We start from the raw sequence: 11,608 nt of genomic DNA, 5'->3' as shown, positions 1-11,608 counted from the left end.
GCAGGATCATTTTAGCATAGAGCCGTTCTGAAATCCAGCAACCCAAATCGACAAGTCTATCCTGTCACCGCTCCCGTAAGTAGTCCTTCGGTAGAATATTTAATAATACTTTATATTGTAGGCTAAGGGATATACCTAAACCTAACAGAGTAAGCCCTAAACTATAGTCGTGCTTTCCTAAGAAAGTACTAATTCACTATAGTTAATAGCTCTGATACCAATCTGTCACACCCTGGCCGTCGGCGGAAACACCGGGCGATGTAACGTCATTTCTCGTATCATAGTTATCAACTTCCTGAAAACACATGCATTTAAAAATACGTCAACATAAAGTTGGTGAGTTCAAAGGTTTTGACTCCATAAAATAATACATTTTCCAAGTTCAAAAGTATAGTTTTGAAAGTATCATTTTGACTCTCCAACGTTTAGTATATATATCCTAGGTATAAATTTTTTTACTTACCAAATAAGTAGTTTACCTATAAGTCTCATATACTATGAATATAAGTGTTTGTAATTCCATACAAACGAAAGTTGCTACGTATAAATCTTATTTCAATTCTATACGAGTAAAACTGCTACGTATAAATCTATTTCAATTCTATACGAGTATGTATGTTAGGTATAATTATCTACTTAATATACAAATAACATACCTACTAGATTCTTATACTTAGAGTATAAGTCTTTGGGAAACTTATACTTAACATTCATACTTGTATATCAACAAAGTATAATGCTTCTAAAGTTATGCTACCATAAGTCTATAGCTGCGACTGTATGACTTAGTTTTATACCTCTTATTACTATTGCAAGGATTACACATTGCGGTAGTACAAGGATTACACCTTGCGGTAGTACAAGGATCACACCTTGCGGTAGTACAAGGAGTACATCTTGCGGTAGTACAAGGATCACACCTTGCGGTAGTACAACAACTATAATTAGAATTAAAACCAGGTTTTATCTTGACATAAAACCAATAATAACAACATACTTATCAATTAACATATAGAACTTCCGAGTATAACTCTGGAACTATATCACACATAACATATATATAGAATCCTAAGTATAACTCAAGATCTACATTAGTATACTACTATAACAATAACATGCTAACAACTTTACGATAGTTGTATATTTTCAGATACGAAATAACTATATCCCGGTTATTATAACTATCTATGTTGATACTAATATACTATCATATAGACATCATAATAACGTATATATAATATTTAGCATGCGTTTTCCCCCGAAAATATTAGAGAGTGGGGCCGTGAAACTCACCTTAGTATCGTGATTATAGAAACTAAAGGGTCAGAGGCTCGTCGTTGTCAGGCTCGAGAAGGAAAAACGGCCTTCGGAAACGAGAGAGAATGAAAGGAGAAGGTGTAAGGATTGAATGAGCTTTGATCGCTATTTATAGGGTGTTCTGGGGCCATTCACGTCGTGAACATGATAGGTTCACGTCGTGAACTTCCATGAGTCATCCCATAGCCTTAACGCGTGTTTTCTAGCTCCGATTAGTGTCTGTTGACTCCTCACGTTGTGAATTTTTTATGCTCACATCGTGAGTTCAGTCAAATTAGGGTTTCTGACAGCTGCATCTTCGGAAGGCCATAACTTTTGCATACGAACTCCGTTTTCGGCGTTCTTTATATGCATGCGTAGGTAATTCCGTGTACTACGACTTTCTTTTAGACTATAATAGCTAATTCTAAGTCTATTTTAAATCCCTCTTGTTATAAGGCATTATAGCGTTAGAATTTATCATAACTTCTTCACGCGAAGTCAGATTTAGATGTTCTCTATATTTTTCGAATCGTATGGATGTATACTTTGAGTTATATCATAAAGAAAGTTCATATTTGTATTAGAATTTAACATAAACTACATAGTACATTTATCACATTACTATTTTAACAAAATCACATTACATGATTGGTATAATCACATGTGATTGTTATTGACCTATTTTGACTAGTGTTACATTCTCCCTCCTTTGAAGTAAATTTCGTCCCGAAATTTATTTTGTACCAGGTTCCACTGCAGGGTCCTGGATAGCTTCCCTACTTCCTATTACGAATGTCCTACCACGGCCTAACTTCCTTGACTCCTTAACTTCGGACATTCCCTCTTGATATGCCCAATTTCACCACACTCAAAACATGCACTTCCTCTATCATAGCCTATTCCAATGTTTGTTCCTTGATTTTCTGTTGTAGGTGTTGTGCTCCTACAGTAACTGGCAGTGTGTCCCTTCTTTTTGCACTTCATGCAAATATAACAGTGACCTGCGTGCTGATGGTTGCATTGACTGCACCATGAACAGTTACCTAGATGATGGCGACTACACTGAGTGCACCATGGGAGTTTCCCAGCATACTTCCTTGGTTGTATGGGTATTGTTGTTGTGGCTGCATAACTAGTTGGCACATCTTGTCTCTCCTCAGATGATTGTATGGGATTCTTCCCATTAAATTTACGCTTGTTTGTTCCAGATTTTGGAGACTCAGCTATAAATCCTACTTGGATTTCTGTGCTGGTTAGCTGATGAGCTATACGCTTTGCACTGTAGTATGTTGTAGGCTTCGATGCGATCACCATTCCTTTGATTTATGATGCTAGACCCTAGATATATTGCTCGATCTTCTTATACTCTGGGGTTACTAGTGCTGGACACATCACCGCAAGATCATTGAATCTAGCGGTATAAGCATTTATCTCTGAACCCTTCATGGTTAGGGTCCACAATTCTTGTTCCAGCTTATGTATTTCCTCCCTGGGACAATACTCCTCTACTAGCATCCTCTTCAACTCTTCCCATTGCATGGAATTGGCAGCATCAATACCCGTTGTATTCACATGGCTATTCCACCATGTAAGTGTTGCATCAACGAAGGTACACGCAGCAAATCGTACCTTACATTCATCCAGACAGAAGCTTATTTGAAATACCGATTCTACCTTTTCAATCCACTGGGTCAAGTTAACAACCCCTTCCGTTCCATGGAAGCTCTTAGGTTTGCAATTCATAAAATCCTTGTAGGTACACATTCTGGCGGTCCCTACATTGCCTTCATTTCTAACTCCTCCTCTTGTGATATTAGCAAGAGCTGCAGCGATTCTCTGAGCTATGATTTCTTTAAGTTCTGCTGAACTTATTGGAGGGTTTGTTTCTGGTGGTGGTGGTTGCGGTTGTTGTTGTTGTGGTTCTGGTCGTTGGTTAAGGTTTAGACGAGCGCTACTTCTTCTAGGCATTTTGTTTAGTTCCTATACATTTTAGATCACCAAGTGTTTAGTCTATCAAATATTACTGCAAATTTAAATAGTTCATATGATCTGATCATAATAAAATATAGTTGTACACCTACACCTAGTTGTGATAAGATCTATGCACATATGAACTTTAGTTGGAATATCTGATCTAAATCCTTGAGATCAAAAACATTCCGGGTATTTAGGTGTATTCTCATCGCGGGTCCGAGTCTTCATATATGACTCTATATTTATTATTTGTTTTATTCATGCTCTATTAATTATTGTTTGTTACTTCAGGTCTATCTGATAAGGCACCGGCCAGTCAGGACAGTCGAAGGGCAGGATCATTTTAGCATAGAGCCGTTCTGAAATCCAGCAACCCAAATCGACATGTCTATCCTGTCACCGCTCCCGTAAGTAGTCCTTTGGTAGAATATTTAATAATACTTTATATTGTAGGCTAAGGGATATACCTAAACCTAACAGAGTAAGCCCTAAACTATAGTAGTGCTTTCCTAAGAAAGTACTAATTCACTATAGTTAATAGCTCTGATACCAATCTGTCACACCCTGGCCGTCGGCGGAAACACCGGGCGATGTAACGTCATTTCTCGTATCATAGTTATCAACTTCCTGAAAACACATGCATTTAAAAATACGTCAACATAAAGTTGGTGAGTTCAAAGGTTTTGACTCCATAAAATAATACATTTTCCAAGTTCAAAAGTATAGTTTTGAAAGTATCATTTTGACTCTCCAACGTTTAGTATATATATCCTAGGTATAAATTTTTTTACTTACCAAATAAGTAGTTTACCTATAAGTCTCATATACTATGAATATAAGTGTTTGTAATTCCATACAAACGAAAGTTGCTACGTATAAATCTTATTTCAATTCTATACGAGTAAAACCGCTACGTATAAATCTATTTCAATTCTATACGAGTATGTGTGTTAGGTATAATTATCTACTTAATATACAAATAACATACCTACTAGATTCTTATACTTAGAGTATAAGTCTTTGGGAAACTTATACTTAACATTCATACTTGTATATCAACAAAGTATAATGCTTCTAAAGTTGTGCTACCATAAGTCTATAGCTGCGACTATATGACTTAGTTTTATACCTCTTATTATTATTACAAGGATCACACATTGCGGTAGTACAAGGATTACACCTTGCGGTAGTACAAGGATCACACCTTGCGGTAGTACAAGGAGTACATCTTGCGGTAGTACAAGGATCACACCTTGCGGTAGTACAACAGCTATAATTAGAATTAAAACCAGGTTTTATCTTGACATAAAACCAATAATAACAACATACTTATCAATTAACATATAGAACTTCCGAGTATAACTCTGGAACTATATCGCACATAACATATATATAGAATCCTAAGTATAACTCAAGATCTACATTAGTATACTACTATAACAATAACATGCTAACAACTTTACGATAGTTGTATATTTTCAGATACGAAATAACTATATCCCGGTTATTACAACTATCTGTGTTGATACTAATATACTATCATATAGACATAATAATAACGTATATACAATATTTAGCATGCGTTTCCCCCCGAAAATATTAGAGAGTGGGGCCGTGAAACTCACCTTAGTAGCGTGATTATAGAATCTAAAGGGTCAGAGGCTCGTCGTTGTCAGGCTCGAGAAGGGAAAACGGCCTTCGGAAACGAGAGAGAATGAAAGGAGAAGGTGTAAGGATTGAATGACCTTTGATCGCTATTTATAGGGTGTTCTGGGGCCATTCACGTCATGAACATGATAGGTTCACGTCGTGAACTTCCATGAGTCATCCCATAGCCTTAACGCGTGTTTTCTAGCTCCGATTAGTGTCTGTTGACTCCTCACGTCGTGAATTTTTTATGCTCACGTCGTGAGTTCAGTAAAATTAGGGTTTCTGACAGCTGCATCTTCGGAAGGCCATAACTTTTGCATACGAACTCCGTTTTCGGCGTTCTTTATATGCATGCGTAGGTAATTCCGAGTACTACGACTTTCTTTTAGACTCTAATAGCTAATTCTAAGTCTATTTTAAATCCCTCTTGTTATAAGGAATTATAGCGTTAGAATTTATCATAACTTCTGCACGCGAAGTCAGATTTAGATGTTCTCTATTTTTTTCGAATCGTATGGACGTATAGTTTGAGTTATATCATAAATAAAGTTCATATTTGTATTAGAATTTAACATAAACTACATAGTACATTTATCACATTACTATTTTAACAAAATCACATTACATGATTGGTATAATCACATGTGATTGTTATTGACCTATTTTGACTAGTGTTACAATAACATATCGATCTTGCTGCTTGACAGGATCCACTGTGTGGCTTATCATACTTGGCACACCGGCCACGACCCTGCTGGCCCCTGCTAGGAGGATCGGAGGTCTTAGGCTTCTTGGCCTGACCTACTGCTGGTTGAACCTGCTCCCACTTCCGCTTGGTCCGGAGCTCCAACTCAATCTCACGCTCTAATGCCTTCTCCACCATGTCATTAAGGGTCTTGCACCACGAAAAGCTCACAAACTCCAAAATGTCACCCCTCAACATGGAATTATACCTTGTCTTCTTCATCACCTCATCCGCAGCGTAATGCGAAACTAATAATGCCCTCTCTCAAAACTTGGCGGTGATCTCCGCCACAGTCTCGGTAGTCTGCTATAAATCCTAGAACTCTCACACTAAACGTTAAACCTGTTGGTTCTTAAGTGTTGTGTCATTGTGGGCCTTTAGTTTAGTCCGTTTTGTATCCGGGTTAGGCCTGTCCACTCGTTAATTATTGTTAGGATTTTACTATTTAATGTGCATGCATGCACCATGTCTTGTAATTGTCACTTTTGTAAACCCTACCCAGCCTTTACAGTAGCAGTTCTTCATCGAGCTCTTCTAAGGCTTGTGATTTATTATTCATTCGACATATTTGATCTTCATTCTATGTTCTTGATTTATTTACCTATTTGAATCTATCGATCACTCAAGATTTATTCTTAACAATTGGTATCAGAGCAGGAGACTGTGTAATCCATACGCATATCTTCTGTTATAGAGCTATTAGGGTTTCCGTTTTAATAGGATCTGAAGTTTTTCGTCTTCTTTGATTTCGTCATTTACAGACGTTGAATCTTGATCTTTATTTTACCCTAAACTCATTTTTAGGTTTACACATCTGGTTTGTATAGGTTTTTCTCAAATCGACATCAACAAGCCCGATGATTTTCACGCTAATTCAATCAATCTATCAAGCGGTATCGGATCTACAACAAGGATCCCTATTTTGTTTCCAAACGATTATGAAGTGTGTGGATTGCAATTTGAAGATAACATGTTGGGTCCGTAAGATAATGGATCTTTGATATGGGATGCCATTACTAAGGAGACATTTGCTCAAACTGGTACAAATAGAGTCATCAAGACTCAAGCTGAGTACAACGATCTTCTTCTTGAAGTTGATGATGTTCCTAAAGTTGAAAAAGACAAGCTAATCAGCAATGTTAAGGCCATAAGGATCATCCATTTTGCTTTACCGGACGACACGTTTCGCTTAGTAAGCTCTTGTGAAACTACGAAAGAGATATGGGATAGGCTCAGAGAGCTATACTCAAGTGACACTGATCTTGAACATTCCATCCAGACGCTATTGCTTTCAGAGTTTGGAGCTTTCGTTCAGAAGCATGAGGAGAAGCTGGACCAAACGTTCAACCGCTACAACCATCTATTGAGCAGGATGGTGAAGCAGAAGATCAAACGTGAGCTGATAGAGCAGAAGGTAACCTTTATCAACAGGTTAAGGTCTGAGTGGAAAGTTGTCGACAGTCAAAGCACACAAACAGTTCATAAATTACTCATTGGCAAAGCTCGTTGGTATTCTATCGTCACATGAAGACGAAGTGACAAGTGATGGAAATGTTGTTTCTGGAATGAGCTCTTTGGCTCTTGTAGCAAAGGGAAAGAAAGTTTTTGATGATGGTTCGGAGTCAGATCTCTCCGATTGTGAACTCTCCAAGGAAGATTATTCCTTGATGGTGTCCAACCTAAAGAGGTTCGCAAAGAAGAATTTTGGTTGCAACAAAAACCAAAACTGGCAGGGGAGTTATAGTTCCGAGAAGGTGAAGGATGAGAGTACGAATAACTCTCAAAAGGAAAAAGCGAAGAAGGAAAAGAAGCTCGTAGGTGACTCCGACTATGACTGTAATTATTGTCATGACAAAGATCATCTAGCAAAAGAGTGCATGTTGTGGATGATGAATGAGAAGAAAGAAGAGGAAGATGATGAGTCTTATTTCCTTAGAAAGCTGGAGGAAATCAAGAAGAAGAAAAGTGTTGATGACATGAAACTTGCTTTAATTTTGCAGGAACATGATGATGAGTTTCGTAGAGTCGAAGTGTGGTCAAATGACTCCGAGGACGATGAGGTTTGTGGTCCAACTCACGGGAGAAGCTTCGTTGTGAAAGTTGATGATTCGTATTTCAATGGAAGGTGCTTCATGGTGACAAATGAAGGTTTAGAGCCTAGAGGATACGCTACTGAAGGTTATCATATCTCCAACGGCTGTTTCGCTGCGAAACCTGTCCCTGAGCAGATCAACAAGTGCGAGAAGGTGATAAAAAAGGTACACATTATTCTTAAATCTCAAAATATTCTTTTTTCTCAATATGAAACTGAATTAGATGATCTAAAGTATATAGTCTCTAGTTTCAGTGAAAGTTTAAAAACAACTCGTTTGAATAATTCTAACTTAACTGATCAACTCGACAGGGTTTCGAAAAAAAGTGAAGAGAGACGAATGTGGATTGAAAAGTTGGAGTTGGATCTGTCTAGGTGTAGGGATGAGTTGATTTATTTGCAAAGCGATAATTTGGGGCTTTTAAAACAGTGAAACATTTTTTGTTTAATTTCTAAAAGATTTTATTTTAATATCACTCAGTTATATCTTGATTGTGAAATTGGAAAGAAATTCCATAAGATGATTTTGCCCTTTCTTGAATTGCAAGAGGACGAAGTCGACACAGATTTTTATAGGTGCAAATCCATCGTCTCATCTGACGAAGTCTCGGATGCTTACAGAATAGGACTGGACAAAATTGAATCTTTAATAAAGTCCAAAGATCACAAAAACATGTTGAAACAACTTTTGGATGAAAACGACAAAGAGAAAATCAAATCTGATACTGTACAGAAGTTTGATTCATTAAACACTAAGTTTAGTTCAGAAAACAAACTTAATGTTGAAAATACATCTGAATTCGACGATGATAGTGATATGAGTGAAATCTCTTTGGAGGATGAGGTTGATTGCCCTAAATTTGTCAAAAGCGAACCAGAACGTGCAAAAGTCTTAATTTCTGAAAACTCAGTTGAGTTTGCACGTTTTTCTCAAGTTAAATCAAAAGTTTTAAAAGAAAAAATAACTGTTTTTCCAAAGGTTCAAATTGTTCCTAATCAAGTTTTCGCAACCAAGGGACTGATTAAAAATCAAACTGTAGAACTAACGTCCATGGTCGAAGACGACAATAAAGATGGATGTGTTGAATTTTTCTGGTTAGCTCCTATCGAGAATGCAGACGAAACCAAAGGTCTATCTGAAATGACCTCTTGGAAAACGAAGAGCATATACGTAGCAGAACCACTGAACAAAGTCAATTTGAGCTATGAAAAAGGGAGTCCAAGTGGAAATGTTCCAAGCGATACTTCATAGGTTCAGACCGAAACTCCTCTTAGAAAGCCAAAATATAGTGCAAATATTCATAAATCCTATGAGCAGTTCGCAGCTCAAAAACATCAAAGGAATGCAAGATAAAACAAAAATCTGAAGGAGAGAAAGCATTATGGAGATCCAAAAATCCCAACTTTGCTTATCAAGAAAAATCATCCAATCCAAATGTGAAAGTCTCTTCACATGTGAAACCTAGGATTTTTCAACGAACTCAGTCTCAATCTCCACAGGTTTCAAAACAAAAAGTTTTTCAAAAACCATCTTTTTCAAATCATGAGAAAGCTATGGAAAAGACAAAGTCTCACTTCTTCCCTAGTTCGAAAACTTCAAATTCTGTGAAAGCCTCACGTGGACCCAAACAACTTTGGGTTCCTAAATCTCTTTGATTTTTGTAGGTGATTCGTGACGAGCAGTTTGACTCCGAATGGTACATTGACAGTGGCTGCTCGCGTCACATGACAGGAAGGAAGGAAGAGCTGAGAGAGTTTCGAGCATTAAAAGACGGTGGAAGAGTGAAATATGGAAACAATTCACTTGGAGAAATTAAGGGATACGGAATGATCACATATGGGGAATTTTCCATTCGCAACTCGCATACGTGGAAGGATTAAAACACAACCTCATAAGTGTTTCGCAGTTGGATGTTGGTACCGGATTGAAAGTTTCATTCGTCGATGAGGGGTATGAGATCATCGAAAAGGATACCAAAAACAGTGCTCCTAAAGTCAAAGAGCAAGGGCGAGTTGTATCCACTCAATCTGAACCGCATCAAAGGGAAGCCTGCCATCTGCTTACTTACGAAAGCTTCTACAGATGATAGTTGGCTGTGGCACCGAAGACTCTTGCACCTCAATTTTAAAGATATCAATAAACTTGTTCTTGGTGATCATGCACGAGGAATTCCACTCCTGAAGTTTTACAAAGAACATCTTTGTGCAGCCTGCGAATTGAGAAGCAGAATAGGAAGAGTCATCCAACAATTATGAATACGAAAGTCATAGAACCACTTAAACTCTTGCATATAGACCTTTGTGGTCCATCTTCAATTGAAAGCATTGGTGGTAACAAATATATACTTGTAATTATTGATGTTTTTTCTAGATTTACCTGGGTGCATGTTCTTAAGCAGAAATTAGAAGACACTCCCAAGCTCAACGATTTTATAAAGCAAATCGAGATACAACTGCGAAAGCTGGTTCGTAACATTCGCAGTGATAAAAAACCAAGCATTTGAAGAATTTCTAACCGCAAAAGGAGTAACTCACAACTTTTCGGCTCCTTATACTCCTCAACAGAATGGGGTCTTTGAAAGACGAAACCGCTCATTGTGCGAAGCTGCGAGAACTATGTTGTCATTCGCGAATCTACCGCTTTGCTTCTGGGCGGATGGTATTGGAACTGTCTGCTTTACACAAAATCGATCAATCCTCAATAAGCGATTCTCTGTCACTCCCTATGAAATAATAAATAATCAAAAACCTAATGTCAAGTTTTTCCATGTCTTTGGTTCAAGGTGCTTTATCTTCAATTCTAAGGAGCAGAGGAACAAATTCGATGTGAAGACCGACGAAGGTATTTTCTTGGGGTATTCTCTGACTTCTAAGGCATATAGGGTTCTCAACAAAAAGTCCAAAAAGATAGAAGAAACTTACTATGTCAGATTCGATGAAAATTATTTAAAGAAGTATCAGAAGAATGACAGTCAATCAAAGGAGATCTTTCCCAAGCTGAATCGAGCTATAATTCCACTCTCCAATCTCTACGAGGAGTTCATGAACTTATTCGATGAGCCGGAAAAGGCAATCTCCTCAGAATCCAAAGTAGTGGATAACAAGGAAGACGAACTGAAGAAAATTATTGATGACGTTGAGGAAGAAATGGAACACGAGCACCCCACTCTAAAAGACCCTAAAACTCCGTCTCAATCAAAAGGTGCGAATGCTACAATGCAGGGGGAGGGTTTCACTTCAACCTCCTCACATCATACAACTGTTCAGGGGGATAACGAAACCCCTGAAATCAGCATTGAACCACCACTCCAGGAGGAGGGTTAGACTCCGAATGAAGAAGAACATACATCATTCGATGGGGAGAATGAAAATACGAATGATGATTCGGATGTGCAATCAAAGTTTGAAGCTATAAATATTTAATTGGATCCAACCTATGATCCTAATTACCCTCCGTTTCCAAATGGACCAGAGATCATCCAAAAACCCAAGTAATAGGAGATTCGTCTTCAAGAGTTCTTACGAGAGCACAACAAAAAGCAAAGCGGACTGCTTTATTCTCTAAAGTGGAATATTGCATGTTCAACTTGTTTTTCTCCAAAATTAAACCTAAAAATGTTCAAATTGCTCTTGATCATTCTGATTGGGTGCAAGCAATGCAGGAGGAGCTCAATGAATTTGAACGAAAGAAGGTCTAGAGAAATATTCCCACTCCAAATGATGCATCCGTTGTTGGTCTAAAATGGGTGTTTCGTAACAAGCTACACAAAGAGTGAAATATGATAAGAAACAAGGTGCGACTTGTTGTTAAGGGGTATAGTCATGAAGAATGGATTGACTACGAAGAA

This window comes from Lactuca virosa, chromosome 4, assembly GCF_052849685.1.
Source record: "Lactuca virosa cultivar CGN04683 chromosome 4, Lactuca_virosa_CGN04683_v6, whole genome shotgun sequence".
Taxonomy (NCBI): domain Eukaryota; kingdom Viridiplantae; phylum Streptophyta; class Magnoliopsida; order Asterales; family Asteraceae; genus Lactuca; species Lactuca virosa.
Note: the sequence above shows the minus strand (reverse complement) of the source record.